The 24170-nt window shown below is 35.0% G+C and overlaps 1 pseudogene; it reads left to right on the forward strand.

Annotated features, from left to right (window-relative positions):
- The first annotated feature begins 15071 nt into the window (after window positions 1-15071).
- Window positions 15072-21555, forward strand: LOC102529189 (endophilin-B2 pseudogene; annotated as a pseudogene).
- The last annotated feature ends 2615 nt before the right edge of the window (window positions 21556-24170 follow it).

A 24170-nucleotide genomic window follows, 5' to 3' on the forward strand; every position in this document is an offset into this window, starting at 1 on the left:
AGGCAGGATGAAATATTAGTTCCCTGTTTGCCCTGCTAAGACCACTTGGTAAGGGGCATGGACTGCTGTGTGTTTCTGCCAGTCCAAGGATGGAAGATTAGGTTCCTGACCAGTCCTGTTAGTAATATCTGGCTGAGGGATGGGAGCACCACATACCAGTCCAAGGACAGAAGATTAGCTCTCTCATCTACTTGGCACAAAAATGGGAATATCAGAATGTACAGCCTTTTTCTGAGGAGTCGGGGTATGAGATGGTTAGAAGATCACTTCCCCACTTGGCCATGCTGAAACTGTTAGAGAGTATGGGGTTGCAGGTTTTCCATTGGTGTTAAGCTAGTATATAATGAGTATTGCCAAAACGTTTTCCTGCCGTTAGGCCACTCTTTCCCCTGTCCTTTGGTTGAAGGAACAAATTTTTCTTGATTAAGAAATAAAGTAATATTAGAAAGGAAAGGAGAGACATTGCAAATGATACCACAGAAATACAAATGATCATAAGAGACTACTGTGAAAAATTATATGCCAAAAAATTGGATAACCTAGAAGAAATAGATAAATCCCTAAAAACACACAACCTACCAAGACTGAATCATGAAGAAATAGAAAATCTGAACTGACCAATAACGAGTGTGAAGATTGAAGCAGGAAAAAAAAAAAAAGCCAAGGAAAAACCAAAACCAAAACCAAAAACTCCCCAAAAGAAAGGACAGGACCAGATAGTTTCCTTAGTCATTTCCACTGAACATTTAATGAAGAATTAATGTCAATTTTCTCAAGCTCTTCGAAAAATCTAAGAGGAGGGAACACTCTTGAGCTCATTTTACAAGGCCAGCATTACACTGATATCAAAACCAGAATAAGGCTAAAAGAAAACTACAGGCCAGTATGGATTGAAGGAATTAATATTGTTAAAATGTGCATACCACCCTAAGCCATCATAGATTCAGTGCAATACCTATGAAAATTGTAATGACATTTTCCACAGAAATAGATTTGAAAATACTAAAATTAATATAAAATGACAAAAGACCATGAATACGCAAAGCATTCCTGAAGAGGGGGGAAAAGCTGGAGATATCATACACTTCCTGATTTAATACTGTGTTATAAACTAATCAAAATACTATGATACTAGCATAAAAATTGACACATGGACCAATGGACAATCAAGAGCCCAGAAATAAATCCTCTTACATATGGTCAAATAATATTTGACAAGGGAGCCAATGGTACTCAATTGGGGAAAGGATAGTATCTTTATTAATTGCTGCTGGGAAAGTATAAATCCACTTGAAGAGTAATGAAACTGAACCATATCTTACATCTCTCACAAAAATTCACTTGAAATGGATTAAATGCTAACATGAGACCTGAAACCATAAGACTCTAAGGAGAAAACATAGGAAAAAAATCGTTGACATTGGTCTTGTCTATGATTTTTTGGTTATGATATCAAAAGTAAAGGCAACAAAAGCAAAAGTAAACAAGTAGTTGGACTACATCAAACTAAAAAGCTTCTGCACAGCAAAAGAAATAATAAAATTAAAATGCAACCCATGGAATGGGAGACAGTATTTGTAAACCATGTATCTTATAAGGGGTTAATGTCCAAAATATTAAATGAACACATACAACTCAGTAATAAAAAAGTGATAATAATCCAATTAAAAATGAATGATGACCTGAACAGACATTTCTCCAAGTAGACATGCACATGGTAAAAAGATATCTAAAAAGATGATCAGTAAAACTATCAGGGAAATGCAAATCAAAACCACAATGTGATGTTACCTCACATCTCTTAGCATGGCCGTCATCAAAAACATGAGAGAGAACACGTGTTGGTAATAATGTGGAGAAAAGGAAACCCTTGTGCATATTTGGTAGGAATATAAATTGGTATAGCCTGTTAAAAACAGGACAACCAGGCCCAAGGTGGAGCCACTTATGTTAAGCCTCACATCACCAAATCAAGACTTAATTACAGTTTTGGCCTCTTCCAGAAATAGAATCTTAAACCAGTCAAGCAGGAATCACCTGATCAGCACTAATCTGCCTGATAAACCCCTGTCATCCCCTAAAGAAAATGAGGTTGGCATAACCAATCTGCTTTATGCCTTTTTTCCCCATTGCCTTCTGCCTATAAAAAGTCTTTCATTTTGTACAGCTCCCTGGAGCGCCTTCCTATCTGCTAGATTGAAGGCTTCTTGATTCATGAATTATTGAATAAATCCAATAAGATCTTTATTTTTATTGAAGTGTAATTGACTTATAAAATTATATTAATTTCAGGTGTATGACATAGTGATTCAATATTTTTATATATTAAAAAATTATCAACATAATTCTAATCATATGTCACCATACAAAGTTATTACAATATTATTGACTATATTTCCTATGCTGTACATCAGCAAGATCTTTAAAATTTACTCTGTTGAATTTTTTTAAAATTTATTTTATTTTTCATTTTATTCATTTATTGTTTGTTTTTCTTTGGGGGTAATTTAAGTATGTATGTATGTATATATGTATTTATTTATTTATTGGAGGTACTGGGGATTGAACCTAAGACCTTGTGCATGCTAAGCACATGCTCTACCACTGAGCTATACCCTCCCCCCAGAATTTTGTTTTTTAACAAGCCACTGTGGAAAACAGTATGGAGGTTTCTCAAAGAACTGAAAATACAACTATCATATGATCCAGCAAATCCACTTCTACTATTCAGTGGAAACAAAGTCACCATGTTGAAGTGCTGTCTGTATCCCCATGTTCAGTGCAGCATTATTTACAGTAGCCAAGACATGGAAATAGACTGTGTCCATCAACAGATGACTGAATAAAGAAAATGTGATATAAATACATATAATGGAATACTATTTAGTTATTAAAAAAAGAGGAAAATTCTGCCATTTGTTCCAATAAGATGGAGTTGAGGGCATTTTGCTAAGTGAAATAAGTCAGACGGAGAAAGGCAACTACTGTATTATCTCACTTATATATGCAATCTGAAACAAAAAACAAAACAAAACAAATAAAAAATCCCCATCTAACTCATAGAAAAAGATATTACATTTGTGGTTACCAGATGTGGAAGCTGACAGGTGGGGGAATTGGATGAAGGTGAAAGTAGTTAAAAGGTACAGACTTACAGTTATACAGTAAATTATATGATGTATTGTACAACTTGATATCTATAGTTATCACTGTTGTATAGTATATTTGAAAGTTCCTAAGAGATTAAATCTTAAAAGTTATCAATGCAGGGAAAAATTCTGTAACTATAGGAGGAGATGGATGTTAACTAGACTTATTTTGATAACCATTTTAGTATATATATATATATCAAACCATTTTGTGGTATACCTTAAACTTATACACAACTGTATGCCAAGTATATCTCAATAAAACTGAAACAAAAATGCTGTGCTTAAGGGGACCCCTTTTGAATAGGCACCCCATGGAACTGTAGGGGAGGAAAAGTTCTCCTCTACCATCTTTGGGACTCTGGCTGGGCCAAAGAATTAAGTTGACCTAAGAGAGATTAACAGGTGAAACACATACAAATTTTATTGAATTTTTACATGTACATGGGAACCGTCACAAGAGAATGATGACCCAAAGTAACTAGAGTAGGAAGCTTTTATACCTTTTAGGGAAGGAAACAATAAGTATGTTAAAAATTGACAAAAAAAGTGGTTTGGGCTATGGGAAGTAAATAGTGAAGAATTAACTAGGTTTGCTTATATGGCCTTCTTGGCCCTAAATTTCTGATCTCTGGTGAAGGACGTCTCCTTTATTCCTGGTACAAGGAGGGTACATTTCAGATGGGAGACTTATTTCTTGCTTTCAGGGAAGAAGGGCAAGGTGGGGTCAGAGTAAGCTTCTTGCTTCTTTGTTTTCTCAAATGTCTTTAGCTTAAGATATTAAAAATGCCAAGGTGCCATGGTTTGAGGTAGCATATGCTAGAACCCATCACAACTTTACTGTTGCAAACTTAAGCCACACTTATGGAAATCTTATTGAATTTAGTGTCTCAGTTTTCTCTCACGGGTTTTTCAGATGCTAATGAAACCTTAGGCTAATTAATAAGAGAATGGAAAAATGCAGAGAGAAGAATCAAAGGACTCTTCCCAGCAAAATGGTAATTTCTAAATGGTTATTAAGAAATAAACTGAATTTAAAAAAAAAAACATTTATAAGAGCTGAAACAAACAGAAAAAAGAAAGAGGAGATTCATCCCAGCAGGGTGAAAGTCTTTAGATGGTTATAAAGAAATGGGACCAAGAAACCCCACAAAAGACAGACATTGATGTGTTTGAAATAAAGGTCTTAATTCAGCACCACCTAAGGTTGGCAGACTAAAAGGACTCTCTGTTAGTCCCCTGGCCTTAAAGAACCCCAAACAAATGCACTTTATTTACCCCAGTTTGGAGAAATTTAAAAAGCAGGAAGGGAAAGATTACAATCTCTTGGGACCACAGTCAGGCAAATTAACCAAGATAAAGGTTGACAAAATAATCAGGGTTCCTTTGCTCAATTCCCTGCTGGGAACCCAAAACCTTATGTGCTCAAGTGGGTAAAATGGTTGAGGGGTAGAGAAGAGACAATTCTGGGCCTCCTTGATATAGGAATCTCATGCATTGTGGTACCAAAATCCATTTATGAAGGCCTGATGTGTGCTACCATTAGAGTGAGAGAATATAACAATGTAAAAGTTAATAGGATGATTAAAACTGGAATGTTTAAACATGCTTTATGTAAATAAATTGTGTCTCCTTTACCTGAATATTTTATGACAATGGATATTATAAAACTAAAACCTGTTGATGGAGTCTTAATGGAGGCTACAGTTAGGATATAAAGGTTGATTAGATAAAGATGAAAATCTGGACAATTGGTATGTTTGAGTAAGCTTTCTATGAAGTAATAATGCCTCTTTTACCTAAATGTATTATGGGCATGAGTAGTGTGTCAGACTGGGGAGCATTTCCTCTACCTACTACAAAACAGAAGACATGTAAACTGACTGGGAACCAATAAGACTGACTGAGTCTACCTAACGTAGAATAGAAGCTGGAGTGCTGATAAGAACAAATTCTCTGTGCAACATCCCTGTATGAAGCTTATACTGGAAGTTATGGCAAAAGTCTGTGAGTATTACTAGGACTTTAGATGAGAGAATTTCCATTTGAGAAAGAATTGTTAGCTTGCTGTTGGGCATTAATCACAACTGTCTCTATAACTGAAGGATATAAAACCATCTTGAAACCTGAAATACCAATGATGTCTTGAGAGAATTTGGAGAAACACTCTAATGCCCAGAAGAGTTCCAGAAAAAAAAAATGGAAATGATTTATACAAGATCATGCTAGTGGGGAAAGCAAAGAGGAGCTATTAATGAGCAGGGAGACTTTTTTTTCTAACCCTAGGATTGACTGTGGAACCACCTGAGGAGCTGCCGAAAGTGTTTACCACATGAACAGTGCCCGATGAACAGCTCTTGATTGACCAACAAACGGCGGCTTTGTTTACTACTGATGGCAGTTCCAAGATGAATAAAGCTGTTTTCTGTTTGGAAAGCCACACATTAAGACCAGTGGATGGAAAGACTCTGAAGAAGACAAAAACAAATCAGCTCATTGGGTTAAATTGCATGCTGTTTTCTGGCAGAGATAAAAGAATTGAACAGAGATGAAAGTTCCTCTGATGGATTTTTACTGACTCATGGGCAGTGGAGAATGGCCTAGCCATATGGTGAGGCAGAATGGAAACTTGGCCTGGTAAAGGGATGCCTATATGGGGCACGACACTATGGAAATCTCTGTGGGAATTTTTTGAATGCATTAAAGTAGGACATGTCTATGTCTGTCAGAAGAACTAGTGTATATTACCTACAATCTAGACCAGCACAGTGGCTGAATTTAATGTTCCTTCCCAAGGGAGAAAAGTTTGGTTAAGAGAAGGATAAATAGTAGCTGAGAGTAAATGAATGAATAAATGGGTTATATAATGAGGGAAACTCAATATTACATTAACATCTCAAAAAAAGGCTCAGAGCAAGAGATGATATTATCTCTTAGTTCATGTATACCAGATGCCTGAAAGGGTGAAATCATATATTGCTGGGACTACTCTTGCTTTTGGAACCTGACAAGATTGACTGAACACCTGCAAACCTGAGTGGCCTAATCTTGAGAGACATTTTCATATGAAATAATAATGGATCAGATATTAGCAATGACTGAATAGTTTTCTGATAATATGTCAGCATCTTTAGACTTTTATAATCATTTTGTTGTATGCTAATGAAATGACTGGTGACTAAGGCACCTAGATAGCTCTAGGATTGGGGTTGGTCACCAGAAAGACCAAAGTATGATTAGAGGTTTGGAATTTTCCACTCCACCCTTCAACCTACAGGGCTGGAGATTGAGTTAATAATTGATCATGCCTACATGATAAAGTCTTCATAAAAATTCCTAAACTATGGGGCCTGAAGAGCTTCTGGGTTGGTGAACACATCCATGTACTGGGAGGGTGGTGCACTCCAACTCTATGAAGACAAAATCGTTTGTATTCAGGACCCTTCTGGACTTCACCTTATGTATTTCTTCATCTGGCTGTTCATCTGTATCCTTTATTACAACCTTTAGAGCAAACTGGTAAACATAAGTGATTCCCTGAGTTCTAGGAATTGTTATAGCAAATAATCAAATCTGAGGAGGGGGTTGTGGGAACCCCTGATTTATAGCTAGTTGGTCAGAAGTACAGGTGACAACCTGGGACTTGTATCTGACATTTGAAGTGAGAGCAGTCTTATGGGACTGAGCCCTTTATCTATGGGGTCTGCGTGAACTTCACGTAGTTAGTGTCATAAACAAATTGAAAGACACCGAGTTGGTGTCTGGAGAGTTGGGAAATTTGTTGGTGTGGGAAAAACATCCATAATTTGGTGTTGGAAGTTGTGTGAATGGAAAAACAGTTTTCCTTTACATCATTAAAAAATGTCATGTTTATATACAAAAATAAAGCCACATGTATATAAACAAAGTGAAACATTAAAACAAAAATGAAAATTACCTTATAATCAGAGTATTTCTCCTGATGTAAATGTATATTCCAGGTATGTCTCTTTTAGGTCTGATTTACCTGTATTAGTTTCTGCTCTAAATCTGTGAAAAAACATGACTTCTCTGTATCTCTCTTTACCCATCTGTCATATTCTTGTCTTAACTATTTGGCAGAGTAAATGTACATGTTTTAATAAGTAGACAAGACATTAAGTTGCTTATAAATGGGTGCCTCTGGAATTCAAAAGAGGCTTATTCCTTTAAGTATATTAAATATTTCTCACATAATTTCACTCACCCAATAATCTGCATTATATTTGAAGCAAATACTTTAATCCGGTTTTATTTCTTATCACCATAAACTCTAGATAAGTGAACTCCCAAAAAATTATCTTTGTTTTTCAGAGAAACACACACTTGGGTGTCGAAAATAAAGTGCCATAATTAAAACTTTAGTATTTGAGTCAAGTGGGTTCACATGACAGTTCTGCCACTTACTAGTTACAAAAGCTTGGACTAAAACTTAACTTCTTAGGGATTCAGGATCCATATCTATATAATGTGAATAAAGCTGTATTTAGTAGGGTTAAATGAGACAATGATATGAAATTTCTTAACTCTATGTCTGGAACATAATAATTAGTCAATAAATATTTTGCTATTGTGTTATAGTTCATGTTGACTAAAAATCCTACCAGCATGACATTAATTATCTATAATCTGAACGGTCCATTCAAAAGACTTGAGTCTTGATGACAGTTTAGGCCTTTAGCCAGGGGAAACAGCATTAAAATAGCAAATCTGGCACAGTACCAAATTCAAGTTAGGCATTAATTAAAAAATAATGCATTCATTATGGAAACATTAGCTCATTTAATACATATACCTGAAATCTTGGTCACCTACTACATAAGAAATTTATTTTCCACTCACATAAAGTCTAACGGGCAGTAGGTTTTGGGAGGGTCTTATTATTTTCTATCATTCTAGAACCCATAATCAAGGAGGCTCTGCCATCATTAACACATAGTTTCCAAGGTTGCCCTGGAGGTCAAGATCACACTGGTAGAAGTATGAAGGGAATGTGAAGAATAACATGGGAGGTTTCTATGAGGCATGTCTAGAAGTTGCATTTATCATACATGGCCACATTCTATTGGCCTGAACTCAGCCTTAATCCAAAGTAGTACTAATACCTAACTGCAAAAGAGACTGGAAAATGTAATTAACCTGTCTACACCAGAGGACAAGGAAGCCATTGTGGTGATCAGGTAGGCAATCTCTATCACATTGAATAAGTTAATAAAATCACGAAATTCCAAAAGTACTCTTGCTACTACTACAGACAGCATTTTGCAAAGTTGGAGGCCATTTGAGCTATAAATTAATGCATAATTTGATTTGATGAGAAAACACAGGTATTCCATTGCAAAAGGATATCTTCATTCTTTTATCTTTGAAATTTTTGATTTGTTTGCTTATCTGAGACAGGGTATTATTTATTTCAGAGGTCAAATATAAGTCTTTCTTTACTCTGAGGAAGTTATATGCATTCCTTCATAGTAAATCCATTTTTATACATAGCTATATTTTCTTTCTATAATAATTTCCTCTGCAAACACCAGACAATAATCCTCAATTTTTCTGCATACACACACTATTAATGAAATCTCCTTGCTAAGTAAAGCCCATTATTGAAAGAATAAGCTGGTGAAAAAAATCTGTCCTTTCATTGTATAACCAGCAGATTCACAATAATCAAGTTTTAAGTGGAATAACACTGGGTAAACAAATAAATGGAATTATGACAGCCACATAGATTAATTACCCAATGTCTGTTATCAATGCCTGGTCCATTTTAGGCAAAATCAAAGTGTATAATTATATTATTTTATTATGAAATAATTGTTTTTAAATCTTAAATTATGTATCCTATGGTTTATTGAGAGTAGTTAGGCATGTTTCCACTACACACACACACACACACACACACACTCAACTTCATACTTATGTATATATATATGTATGTAGTTGATTCACTACTGTTTACTTTCTGTAATACTATTTGCTGAGCATAGTATTTGCTTATATAAATCCAGCATATGGTAATTTGTTTAGAAATATATGAGTATATTTTAAAATTCATTTTAAGTTTTTAAGGACACTTTTACAACATGCTTTATATATTTATAAACATTAGTTATGAAGTCATTAATATGTTGCCACAATTGACTATATCTCCTCCATATATATATATATATATTTTTTTTTTAAATGCATATATTTTACTAGAAACTTAGGAAAAAGGAGAATGTATAAACTGATAACTCTTTTCACATGTAGTTTTTTGCAGCCATAAGACTGTGTTTCTCTCTTCCCAGCTTATTAATTGTGGGATGATATGAGGAATGGCTAGACTTAATTAAAATAAACTTCCAAATTCTATCTACAGCATTCTTCTGTGAATCCTTCCCTGTTAATTATAGCCCCCATTTATATCCCTTGTCTCAAAATCCCTAAATGCATTTTAGCCTGTAGTATACAGTGATTATTTATTTTTCTACTGTCTAGTATTTTTGAATAATCTTATGGTTCTGTGAATATTTTATCTATGACTGAATTGGAAGCTTTTTGAGGGTAGGTATAATATTTTTTTCCTCTTGAATCTGGCAAAGCATCTAACACAATGATCTACACAAAATATCTGTCAACTCAAGTGCTGGTGAACATGTAAACAAAGGAAATCCTTTTACATTTTTGATGGGAAGGTAAATTGGTATAGCCACTATGGAAAACAGTATGAAGATTCCTCAAGAAAATTAAAAAAAATATAATTACCATAAGATCCAGCAATTCCAGTTCTGGGTATATATCCAAAGGAAATAAAATTACTATCTCAAGTAGATATCTGCACCATTATGTTAAATGAAGCATTATTTACAATAACCAAGACATGGAAATAACCTAAAAATACAACAACAGATAAATGGAGAAGAGTGACAAAGACAGTGGAGTAGGAAGACCCTGAGTTCACCTCCTCCCCTAGGCACATCAAAATTAGAACCATTTACAGAGCAACTATCTATGAACCATTTACAGAGCAACTATCTATGAGAATGACTAGCAGAAAATATTTTCCACAACTAAAGAGATAAAGAAGGGACTACAATGAGATGCATAGGAGGGGCAGAGATACAGTATAATCAAGACCCAGACCCCTAGGTAGGTGACTCACAAATAGGAGGAAAATCACAATTGCAGTTCTCCCCAAGAATAGGAGGGACTGAGACCCACATTTTGCTCCCCAGACTGAGGGTCCTGCATCAGGAAGCGAAGCCTCCAGAGCATCTGGCTTTGAAGGCCAGTGGGGCTTACAGACAGGAGAGTCAAAGGGCTGTAGGAAATGGAGACTCTGCTCTTAAAGGGTGCATGTATGCAAAATCTCACACTGAGACCCAGAACAGAGGCAGTGATTTGAAAGGAGCTTGGGTCAGACTCACTTGCTGATCTTGGAGAGTTTCTCAGAGAGTTAGAAAGCAACTGGGACTCCTTCTGGGGACACAGATACTGGCAACAGCCATTTTCGAGAGCTCATTATACCATAAGGACACTGGTACTAGCAAATGCCATTTTGGAGACCTCTCTCTAGCCTGTTCGTTCCAGGGGCCTACCTACCCATCAGCTTGTCAGCAACAGTACTGGGATACCCAGGCCAAGCAGCCAGCTCTGCAATAACCCAGCCCCATCCACCAGCAGGTTGACACCAGCCATAGGCACCCCTGGGTACCCCTGCCACCTGCTCTAGGCCCTAGTCCCACTAACCAGTGGACCAGCACCATCCTCAGACACTACAGGCCCTGTAGCCAGCCACACCAGAATTCAACTCCACCCACCAATGGCTGGCAGCCTCCACAAAAAGCAAGGCCTGGTAGCCAACCAGGACAGGTGCCAGCCCTCCTTATCAGCACACCCACAGTAGTTGACCCTCCCACAGTAAGAAAGCCTACAAAGCCCACATAGAGGGCACACCTAGAGCATACAGCCCTGGTGATCAGAGGAAAGTATGGTGTTGGACCCCTAGGATATCTCCTACAGAATCCCATTTCTCTAAGATTGAGACACATAACCAACCCACCTAATACATAAATATTAAAAAGAACTGGAAAAATTAAGTGATAGAGAAATATGTCCAAATGAAGGAGTAAGATAAAAATTCTAGAAGTAAATGAAGTAAAAGTAAGCAAGCTGTCTGATAAAGAGTTCAAGATAATGATCATAAAGATGCTCAAAAAACTTGGAAGAAGAATGGATAAACACAGTGAGAAGTTTAACAAAGAGTTAGGAAGTATAAATAAGAAACAAAGAAAGCTGAAGAAAACAATCACTGAAATAAAAAATACACTAGAAGGAATCCACAGATTATATGATACTGAGGAACAAATCAGCAAACTGAAAGAGCAATTGAAATCACTCAAGCTGAAGAACAAAAACCTCATATTTTTTAAAAGGGTAACAGTTTAGGAAATTTAAGAGACCCCTGCGACAACATCAAGTATACTAACATTCACATAATAGAGGTCCCAAAAAGAGAAGAGAGAGAAGATAGGGCAAAAAACTTATTTAAGGACATATAGTAGCTGAAAACTTCCCTAAACTGGGAAAGGAAACAGATACCCACGTCCAGGAAGCACAGATAGTCTCAAACAAGATCAACCCAAAGAGGTTCACACAATGACACACTGTAATTAAAATGGCAAAAATTAAAAATAAAGAGAAAATATTAAAAGCAGCAAGGGAAAAGCAACTAGTTATGTACAAGGGAACTACTATAAGTCTAGTAGTTTACTTTTCAGCAAAACTTTGTAAGCCAGAAAGGAGAGGCACAATGTATTTTTAGTGATGAAAGGCAAAAAAATATACCCAAGAATATTCCACCCGGCAAGGCTATCATTTAGATCTGAAGGAGAAATAAAGAGTTGTATAGACAAGAAGTTAAAAGAGTTCATCACCACTAAACCAGCTTTAAAAGAAATGCCAAAGGTAATTCTCTAAATGGAAAAGAAAAGACCATAACTAGATATATGAAAATTACATAAGAAAACATTTTATTGGTGAAGGAAACTGCACAGTAAAGGCAGTAGATCAATCAACTATAAAGGTAGCAGGAAGGTTGAAAGACAAAATAGTAAAATTATCTATATCCACAATAAGTAGTAAAGGGATACACAATTTAAAAAAGGGATACAATAAAAAAAGTAAAATCTGATGTTAAAAAATTAAACATGGGGAAAATGAAAATACAAGGTTGTTAGAATGTATTTGAACTTAAGAGATCAACTTAAAATATGACATATATATATATATATATCTTTCTATAAACTTGATGTAACCACAAACAAAAAGCCAATAATAGATACAAAAAAGAGAAGGTAATTCAAACATAATACTAAAGATAGTCATCAAATCACAAAGGAGGAGATTAAAATAAGGAACAAAAAAACCCCTATAGACAAAACCCCCAAACAAGTAACAAAATGACAATAAATATATACCTATCAATAATTACTGTAAATGTAAATGGACTAAATGCTCCAATCAAAAGACATAGAGTGGGTGAATGGATACAAAAACAACTGTTACACATATTCTGCCAATAATAGCCTCATGTCAGATCTAAAGATACAAACAAACTGAAAGTGAGTGGATGGAAGAAGATATGGAAACAAATAGAAATCTGGGGTACAAATATTCATTTAAGACAGAATACATTTTAAAACAAAACCTGAAACAACTGAGACAAAAGGGGCATTACGTGATAATAAAGGGATAGATCCAATAAGACAATATAATAAATGTAAAAAAACATGTACTCAACGTAGCAGTACTTAAATATATAAAGGAAATGTTAACAAACATAAAGGGAGAAATTGACAGTAACACAATAATAGTAGGGGACTTTAACACCACACTTATGTCAATAAATAGATCATCCAGACCAAAAAAAATAATAAATAAGGAAAAATTGGCCTTAAATGACACATTAGACCAGATAGACTTAATAGATATAGATAGAACCTTCCATCCAAAAGCAGCAGAATACACATTCTCTTCAAGTGCACACAGAACATTCTCCCCATAGATCATATGCTAGGCCACAAAACAAGTCTCACTCATTTAAGAAGACTGAAATCATATCAAGGATCTTTTCTGACCACAACTCTTGAGACTGGAAAATAACTATAAGCAAACAAAAAAACACTGCAAAAACACCAACACACAAAGGCTAAACAATATGATACTAAACATTAATTGGTCACTGAAGAAATCAAAGGGGACATCAGAACTAAAAACCTGTATACAAAAGAAAATGGAAACGCAACAATAAAAAGCTATGGGACATAACAAAAGCAATTCTCAGAGAAAGTTCACACTGATACAAGCCTACTTCAGGAAAAAATCCTAAGGATGCCGCAAAAAGCTCTTAGAGCTAATAAAGGAATTAAGTAAAGGTCCATGATACAAAATTAATTACAGAAATCTGTTGTGTTTCTATACATTAACAATGACCTGTCAAAAAGAGAAATTAAGAAAATGGTCCCATTTAAAATGGCATCAAAAACAATAAAACAACTAGAATTTATCTAATTAAGGAGGTAAAGGATCTGTACTCTGAAACTTCTAAGACATTGATGAAAGAAATTGGAGACAACGTGAACAGATGGAAAGACATGCTATACTCATGGATTGGATGAATTAATACCCTTAAAATGACCATACTACCCAAGGCAATCTATAGATTCAATGCAATCCCTATCAAAATTTGTATGGAAACACAAAATACCCCAAATGGCCAAAGCAATCTTGAGAAAGAACAAAGCCGCAGGTATCACATTTCCTGATTTAAAACAATACTACAAAGTTATAGTACTTAAAACAATATAGTACTGTTAGAAAAACAGACACATACATCAATGGGAAAAACTGTATTTCCCAAAATAAATTCACTCTTCTATGGGCAATTAATCTATGACAAAGGAGGCATAAATATACACTGTATAAGGCATATACAATGAAAAGACAGCTTCTTCAATAAATGGTGTTGCAAAAACTGAACAGCTACATGCAAAATAACCTAACTGGACTACTTCTCTTACCATATACAAAAATACATTCATAATGGGCTAAACAGTTAATGTAAGACCTGAAATCATAAAACTCCTAGAAGAAAACATAGACAGTATGGTCTCTGACATTGGTCTTTTACTTTGGGAGGATATGTCTCTTTAGGTAAGGGAAACAGAAGCAAAAATAAACAAATATAACTATATTAAACTACAAAGCTTTTTCATAGTGAAGGAAACTAACAACAAAATGAAAAGGCCATCTACTTAATGGGAGAAGATATTTGCAAATAATATATCTGATAAAGAGTTAATATCCAAAATATACAAAGAACTCACTCATACATCTCAACATCAAATAAAAGAAAAACTTGATTAGCAAATGGGTAGAAGGCCTGAATACATAGTTTTCCAAGATGGTCAACAGACACATGAAAAAATGCTTAACATCACTCATCACCAGAGAAATGCAAATTAAAGCCAAAATGAGTTATCATCTCACACCTGTCAGAATGGCTATTATCAAAAAGACAACCAAAACAAGTGTTGGCAAGGATATAGAGAAAAGGAAATTTTGTGCACTGTTGGTGGGAATGTAAAATGATGCAGCTACTATGGAAAACAGTATGGAGATTCCTCAAGGAATTAAAAATAGAACTAACATACAGTCTAGCAATTCCACTTTTGGGTATTCTGAAGGAAACAAAAACACTAATCTGAAAAGATATATGCACCTTTATGTTCACTGCAGCGTTGTTCACAGCAGCCAAGATATAGAAGTAACCTGTGTCCAGATGAGTAGATATATATATAGTGGAATACTCATCAGTCATAAAAAATAAATAATAAAATATTGCCATTTGAGACAACCTGAATGGACCTAGAGGATATTTTGCTAAGTAAGGTAAGTTAGAGAACAACAAATACTATATACCATATGATTTCACTTCTATATAAAATCTAAAATGAAAACATAAACAAACATAACAAAACAGAAACAGATTCATACATACAGAGATCAGACAGGTGGCTTCCCAGAGGGACAGAGAGTGGCAGATTAAAAAGAAAAACAAAACAAAAAATTGGTAACTACGTGAAGTAATAAATGCTAATTAGCTTGATTGTGTGATTATTTCACATTTACATTTATACAAAAACATCACATTGTACACCTTAATATATACAATGTTTGTCCATTATATCTCATAAATCTGAAAGAAATATAAAAAACAAAAAAGAAAGTTGATTAAATGTTCCAATTAATAAATTAGAAAAAGGACTATAAGAAATGAGGTGAAGTTGGTAAAAGGGTACCTATTTTCAATTTTAGAAGAAAAAGTCTGAGGATTTAATGTATTAAGTGGCAACCATAGTTAATAATACTGTATTGTATAATTGAAATTTACTGAACAAATGGAACTTAAGTGCTCTCACACAAAAAAGATAAATATATATGATGGATGTGTTAATTAATTTGATTGTGGTAATCCTTTACAATGTAAACATACATCAATCATCATGTTGTTCAGTTTAAATATGTTACAATTGTACTTATCAGTTATACCTCGATAAAGCTTAAAAATAAAAATTAAAAAATGAATGGATAAAGAAAATGTAAAAATAATAATAAAAGAATAAAGCAGCAAATCCTGCCATTTGTCACAACATGGATGAATCTTGAGAATATTATGCTAAATGAAATATCAGATAAAGACAAATACTGTATAATCTTATTTAATGGTGGAATAAGACATAAGAACCAGACAACAGATTGGTCTCTGCCAGGGGCAAGGGCTGGGGGTGGGATAAATGGGTAGAGCTGGTGAAAGTGTTCAAACTTCCAGTTATAAGGTGAATAAATTCTGGGGATGTAATGTACAGGTGTAATATACAGCATGGTGATTATAGTTAACAATACTATATTACATATTTGAAAGTTGCTAACAGAGTAGCTTTTAAAAACTCCCACCAGAAAAAAAGATGTAACTATGTAAGCTAATGGATGTGTTAAGTAATCTTATTGTGGTAATCATTTTGCAATATACACACATGTAGAATCTATAGTGTGCATCTTAAACTTATTCAATGTTAATTTTCAACTATATCTCAATAAAGCTGGAATTTTTTAATTTGTTTTTTTTTACGTATACATAATGGAAGAGGAGATAGTTGTAAAGAATTAGTGACAATTTTTCTTTAAATTTGGAATTCAGAAAGGTCCTTAAAATACAAGGAAAACTGATCTAATACGTAGAGGCAAGGACATCAGCCCATCAGCCATGCCTTCATGGGAAACAAAAATACTGGAGAGAAGAAGGAAAGTGTCTTGAGCACTTTGCCCAATACCATGGAATTTTTCTCTCTGTTTTTGACAGAGAAATGGCAGTCATAATGGAAAATGTTTAGATAGAAGAATTTAATATTTTAATGCTGGGTGAAGTCAGTTGTATTTATCTTAATCTCTCCTCTTCGTGTTGTTACTTTTGTGGTTTCTTGCCTCCAAATTATTCTATATTTTGCTTTAAAAAAGTGCTTCCCTTTAGACTACACCATACTACAAATGAAAAACCCTTGACTGTTTTTCAGTTTTCAAATCTATAGGTTTCTAAGCTCTATATAATTTATTCCCATATTACACATTGAACCTCATGTCTAGCCATTACTATGTCTCTGTGAAAACTAGACATTTTTACATAATTGGAGTAGAGAGCTGTACATAGTGCATGATCCAAGGTTTCAGGCAGTGTTTCACAAAAGCACATCATAAACCCTCCCTGGAAGTCTCAAATTTCCATACTGAAAGCCTGCGCTAAAATACACGTGTTATTTGCTAGTGGCAAAACATTCAGCTTTTATCTGCACTTAACACTAAGCAAAAACAAGTTTACAGTATCAGTCAGCTTACTGGGAAAATGACCAGACACTAAAGCTTAGTGAAAGTGTCATACAGAAGTAACAGATCAGTAAATATTCTCTTTCAGGGCTTATCGAACAGTGAGTGTAAACAGGGTGAGGAAGCAGCAAATTTATTTTTAGCTTTATCTGCATAAGTCTATGTCTTTCCTACTGCTACCTTTTCATGATCTCAAACCTATATGTGAAATACTCTACATGCCATCTTCTATATATTCTCAATTTTCACAGTAAAATAGTATGGTATAATACAAAGTATATCAACTCTGGAATTAGACAGATCTAGAATTCGATGCTGTATGATCCTAGATACTTTTTAAAATCTCTCTACTTTAATTTAGCATCTTAAAATATTGGGTTAATATCTACTCTAGATTGTTTTAAATGTTAAATTATGTATCTAATATTTAAATGTTTCATATGTGCTTGAAAAGAGCGTGCCTTCTCCCCTCTGGCTAGTAAAATACTCTATATTCAAACATAGATTATGAGGCAAAATTTTGTAAGGGTTCTACTACTTAACAGTTGTATGACTGGATAAAGCAATTAAACATCATGGGCAGTAGTTTTCCATCCGTGAAGTGAAGACCATTGTAGTACTAACTTTGGAGACTTGTTTTGAAGTTAAAGTGAGTAAATGCATGTAAAGAACCTTGCACATGGTTATTAATATTTCATTATTGATTTATGTCTATTAAGCTAACCATTTTTGAAAGAAGACAGCTAAAACTCTAAATACAATTGTGCCCATTAATAGACTGAGAATCAGAAGATAATAGAATGCTTTCTCTTCCCTCCACACTACCACCATGTCAACAAGACTCCAGTACAACAGTAGATTACAGCTGAAAGAGCTGCTAAACACAGACTGTCTGAGAAGCAGTGCAGAGACACCCCAAACCAAGAATGACAAAAACAAATATGTTAGATGAATTTGAGCCCTCTGATGGATATACATACAATAAACATTAACTAGAGTCCAACTGTTAGCTATATTAATATAAGTGCTCATGCTAAAGTTCCATTTATACCAGGTACAATTACTCAATACAACATTCCTCACTTTCAACAAAAAATTACAAGATATGATAAAAATGCAAGAAAAAAAACACAGTCTGAAGAGACAAAGCAAGCATCACAATCAGATTCTGTGTCAGATATGACACAGATGTTGGAATTATCAAGCAGGAAATTTAAAATGTCTGTAATATGTTCCTGATTCTAAAGGAAAAATACAAGAATATGTGGGTATTCCAAGCAGAGAGATGGAAACTCTAGGAAAAAGTCAAAAGTAAATATTAGAAATAGTAAAACACTGTAACCAAAACAAAGAATGCCTTTCGATAGGATCAACAATAGATCCAACACAACTAAAGAAAGAATTAGTGAGCTTATTATGAGTTAATAGAAACTTCCTGAACTGAAATGCAAACAATAATAATAATGACAAAAATGGAACAGAATATCCAAAGACTATGGAACAATTTCAAAAGGTGTAATATATGCATAACTGAAACAAAATAAGAAGAAATACAGAGAAGAGCAGAATAAATATTTGAAGTAATAATGGCTAAGGATTTTTGACAATTAATGACAGACAACGACCCACAGATCCAGGAATCTCACTGAACTGCAAGCAGGATAAATATCAAAAACAATACAGATAAAATTTAAAATATATCTAGGTATATCATATCAAAACTAAGTAAGTCTAAAGACAAAATATCTTGGAAGAAGCCAGAGTCAGGGAGGAAAATACTTTACTGACAGAATTTCAAGGATGAAAGTTACAGACGACTTATCATTAGAAACCATGCATATAGAAAGAGATTACGGTAAAATCTTTGATTCCTTAAAATAATATTATAAAATTAATAGAATTCTATATCCAGTGAAATTATCTTGCAAAAGCAAAGAAAAAATGAAGACTTTCTCTAAAAGGTCTTTAATGAGGGAATTAATTGTGAGCAGACTTTATAAGAAATATTAAAAGTTCTTCACTCAGAAGAAAAGACATAGGTTGAAAGCTAGGATCTAAATAAAGAAAAGAATAGTGTAGGGGAAAGTAAGGATAAGTTAAAATCTACTATTTTTCTTATTCTTAATTAATCTAAATGGTAATTGTGTATTTAAAGAAATAATATCATATTTGTAATTATAGCTTATAGATAAATTGATAGTAATGTTACAAAAACATGTGGGAACAATTAGAAATACTCTATTATAACATAATATAAGGTTATTTGAAGTTGGACATAGACATTTTCAAATTTACACTGTAAACTCTAGGTTAACGAATACAATATTGAAAATAAATATGAATGATATGTCAAATATGAATAATACATCATGTATGAGAGCAGAGATACAATGGAACAAAATAAAATGCAACAAGTAGAGAATAGTTACAAGAATGGTAGGTTTTAATACAGTTATAGAAATAATCACTTTAAATGGGAATGGTTTAAATATACCAATTAAAAGACAGACTGTTAGAGTGGATAAAATTTAAAAAGTAATACTCAACTATCTGTTGTCTACCAGAGACTCATTTTAAATATAAAGAATTAGGTTAAAAGTGATGGCAGGATAAAAGATATTCCATACTAACACTAATTGAAAAACAACAAAAGCAACCCTGGAATAAGCTATATTTATTTAAGAAAAAGCAGATTTTATAAAGGGAAAATTACTAAGAAGAAAGGACATTACATACTGACAAAAGGATCATTTACCCAAGAAGACATCAAAATTCTAAACACGTATGAATTATTAAAAGAGCATCAAAATACATGAATCAAAAACTTATAAAAGTTAAAAAAAGAAACATACAAATCCACTTTTATAGCTGGGATGGACTGCAACATGAAGAAGCAGACGTGGGCATCTTCCTGTCTTGGGCTGTGCAGTTCACAAAGTTCAGCTAGGCTGAGAAGGCAGAACTTGACAACCACTTTGAAAATCTTCTGGTCCCAGAGGACCATACCAAGCACTAGACAGAGGAAATCCTAAGGCAGAGAGCTGCTGTAGCCCAACCTCAGGGCCCATTTGTAGGAGTTTATGTATGAGAAGCTAAGCAGGAAGGTGCCCTTGCAAGTCACCAGTGGGGAACATAACAAAGGTGGCCAGTGAGCTGGCATCCATTGCTTCTAAAGGAAAGACATTGATCAGGGTGGCAGAAGCTGGAAAAGCACCTGGGAGCCACAGAGAGGGATTTTATCACACAGCCTTGTGAAATAAAATTCATATTTTATGGTAAGACAAGAAAAATTTAAACATAAAAAATTCTTCCCTTCCCTTTGGCCCCCTCTCCCAAAACTGCATTGTGCATCTGCATTATGCATTGACCACAATATCGGCAGAAATACCCGCTCAACCATAAAGAGCAACATTCTCCTATCATCAACAAGACAATTCCTTAAAAGATAACATTCCTTCTTGATTTTGTAAGGGGCCATGATGATGCTGAGCTCTGGATTGTGTGAACTGTCAATAATATGTCATTTAATGCACAGCCCTCAGTCTCAAAAAACTTATACAAAACTGTGCCTTGATTTCTAACCAGTGGAAAAGTTCTCAGAGCTTTCTGAGATGCTCTTCCCAGATTACAATCCTCAAATTTGGCTGGAATAAAAGTTTCCATTTCTTTCTTAGATTGGCTGATTAACTTTTCACTGATAGTCTCCATCAAGTAACCTCACACCCCAGTGCAACTTCTTAGAATGGGGCTGGATGATGATTTTCAAGGCAGAAACGGCTCCTCCAAAACTTAGATGCCTGTAAAGCACTGCTGAAGGAAGCCAGAGTGGCAGAAGCCAAAGGCATAACAGTGACTTTCAGGAAACTAGGCCTTACAATTATATTCTCTTGGTGAGTGCCTCTGCATTTTGGAATGATGAAATGGACAGGACTTAACAAGAGCTCCAAGTGGCCCAGACAGAGTTTGACTGGCAGGCAGAAGTGACCGACCTCCTTGTGGAGAAAATCAGCAGCACTCACTTGAATCACCTTCACTGCCTCCATGAGCTCCTAGAATCTCAGACAATTTACTGTGTATAGAGCTACTGCCACGTGCTAGGCTTACAGAAACAGCTGCGGAGATTTCCAGACACCTTTGTGGACACAACATAACCTATCTCCCAACCTCTGAGCGGCACCTCGCCTAGCACCAGGGCTACTATGCCTGTGGTACCCTCTGTGGGTGGCCTGGCCTTTCCGGGGAGGCCACTATCTACCAGGAGAAGTTGGCCTCACCCACCAGCAGAACTCAAAAGCCCAAATACTCTACAACAACAAAGCAGCTGGACAGCAGTGAGTTGGCCCTACTGACTGATGAACTCATCACTGTCTACAGTATGCCCAGCATGGACCCTGACTCACTCACTGATGAGAGAGGCAGCAAGAAGAGAGAGGTCCCCATCACGTACTTGGTGCTGCTCACCTAAGTGGGCCCCTCCCAAGCCCCTGCCCATTCTGGCTTGGGCAGGACAGGATGGGTGCAACTCTGCCACTAATCTTGTCTATTGGTGTTCCAGCTGCTGAGGGTGGGGAGAATAACTCCATTCTCTCCTTGCCCCCAGTTATGCAGCTATGAAGGGATCCCAGAGGCTGAATGATATTATCCTTTTCCCTATCCCTGTTTCTGACCTGTGGTTCTGGATTCTCCAACCCTGTCTGCTTCCCCTAAGCACTCCAGCCCTCCTGGCTCGTGTTAAGGACAGAGAGGTTTGGCTTCAGCAACTGTATTCGGCACCTAGGCCTGTGTGGGAGTCAGCCACAGACTGCCTGAGGGTGTCTTAGGGTACATCCTTGATACGAAGATAGCATCTACCTCTTAGTTGCCAAAAGCAGTAAAAGGGGAAAGGCAGGAAGGACTGACAGTCCCCAGGGACTGGATGCTGTCCCCTCTGGATGAATTGGAGCTGAGAGGGAGTCTGGCTTGAGAGGCAGGGTTGCGCCAGTGAGTAGCATCTCCCCAATGCTACCCTTCTACTCCCATCCCCTTATAATTCAAGCCAAATATGGTGGCTTCAGTCTGCACCAATCTGAACTCACTTTTTAACTTATCTTTTTACTCTACTTGTCTGCTTGCTCTAGCAGTGATGAATAATAAACCATCACTTGTGTGCCCCCAAATGAGACCATATATGGCAAATCCACAGATAACAACATACTCAATGGTGAAAAGCTGAAAGACTTTTCTTGAAGATTAGGAACAAGACAAGGATGCCCACTTTTATTCAACATAGTATTGGAAATCCTAGCCAGGGCAGTTAGGCAAGAAAAATAAATAAAAGGCATCTAAATCAGGAAAACAGAAGTAAAACTGTCATTAACGGCAGGTGACATGATATTATATATAAAAAGCTCTAAAGACTTCACCAAAAAACCTGTTAGAACTAATAAATGAATTCAGTAAAGTTGCAAGGTGCAAAATCACAGATAACAATCAGTTGTGTTTCTATGTACTAATAACAAAGTATCAGAAAGAGAAATTTTAAAAATCTCATTTATAATTGTATCAAAAGGAATAAGACATCTAGGGATAAAGTTAGCCAAGGAGGTGAGAGACTTGTACACCCAAAACTGTAATATGTTAATGAAAGAAATTGGTGACTTTTTAGAATATGTCACCAAAAGCAAAGGTAACAAAAGCAGAAATCAATAAGAGGAAGCATATTAAACATAAAAGCTTTCACACAGTGAGAGAAACCATTGATAAAATAAAAAGGCAACCTACAGAAAGGGAGACAGTATTTGCAAATAATATATCTGATAAAGAGTTAATATCTAAAATATAGACCCATACAAGTCAACAGCAAAATAAAAAACTAATTTAAAACTATGCAGATGATCTGAATAGAAATTTTCCAAAGAAGACATAAAGATGGCCAACAGGTACATAAAAAGGTTCTCAACATCACAAATTATCAGGGAAATGCAAATGAAAACCACAATGAGGTATCACTTCACACCTGTCAGAATAGCTATTATTAAAAAGACAACAAACAGCAAGTGTTGGAAAAGATGTGAAGAAAAGGAGACACTCATGCATTATTGGTGGGAATGTAAATCAGTGCAGCAACTATGGAAAACAGCATGGAAGTTCCTCAAAAATTAAAAAAAAAAATAGACCTACCTTATGATCCAGCAATTATACTTCTGATATTTGTTCAAAGGAAATGAAACACTAACTTTAAATGGTATCTGTACCTTCATTACGTTCATTACAGCATTATTTATAATAGTCAAGCCATGGAAACAATCTAAGTGTCCACTGGTGAATAAATGCATAAATTTAAATATAAATGGATACATGTATATGTATATATGTCATAAAAAAGAAGAAAATTCTGCCTTTTGCTACAACATGGATGGACTTTGAAGATACTATGCCAAATAAGTCAGACATAAAAACAAATACTGTATAATCTCACTTATATGTGGAATCTAAAAAACCAAAACAGAATGAAACAAACAAAACCACCAAATATATAGATAGACACAGAGAACAGATTGGTGACTGATACGTGCAATAAAAACAAAAATCACTCAAATGGGTGAAGGAGGTCAGAAAGTACAAACTTACAGTTACAAAATAAATGAGTCATGGGGATGTACAGTATTGTGACAATAGTTAATAATACTGTATTGGATATTTAAAAGTTGCTAAAAATGTAGACCTTAAAAGTTGAGATCACACACAAAAATTATAACTATGTTTGTTGAATGATGTTGACTAGACTTCTCATGGTGATCATTTTGCAATACATACATATATGAAATTACTATGTTGTACACCTTAAACTAATATGTTATACGTCAATTATAAGTCAATAAAAATACATGAAGCAAAAATATATAATAGAAAAATTGAAAAAATCCACTATTATAGTTGGAAACTTCAACACCTCTATCGGTACTTGATAGATAGAAGGCATGAAATATATCCATAGAGTATATCAATAAAGATATAAAAGACCTAAACATTATTACCAATCTACTTAATATAATTAACATTTATAAAATATTCTATCTGATAGCAGCAGAATATGCATTC

Source organism: Vicugna pacos, chromosome X (genome assembly GCF_048564905.1).
Source record: "Vicugna pacos chromosome X, VicPac4, whole genome shotgun sequence".
Taxonomy (NCBI): domain Eukaryota; kingdom Metazoa; phylum Chordata; class Mammalia; order Artiodactyla; family Camelidae; genus Vicugna; species Vicugna pacos.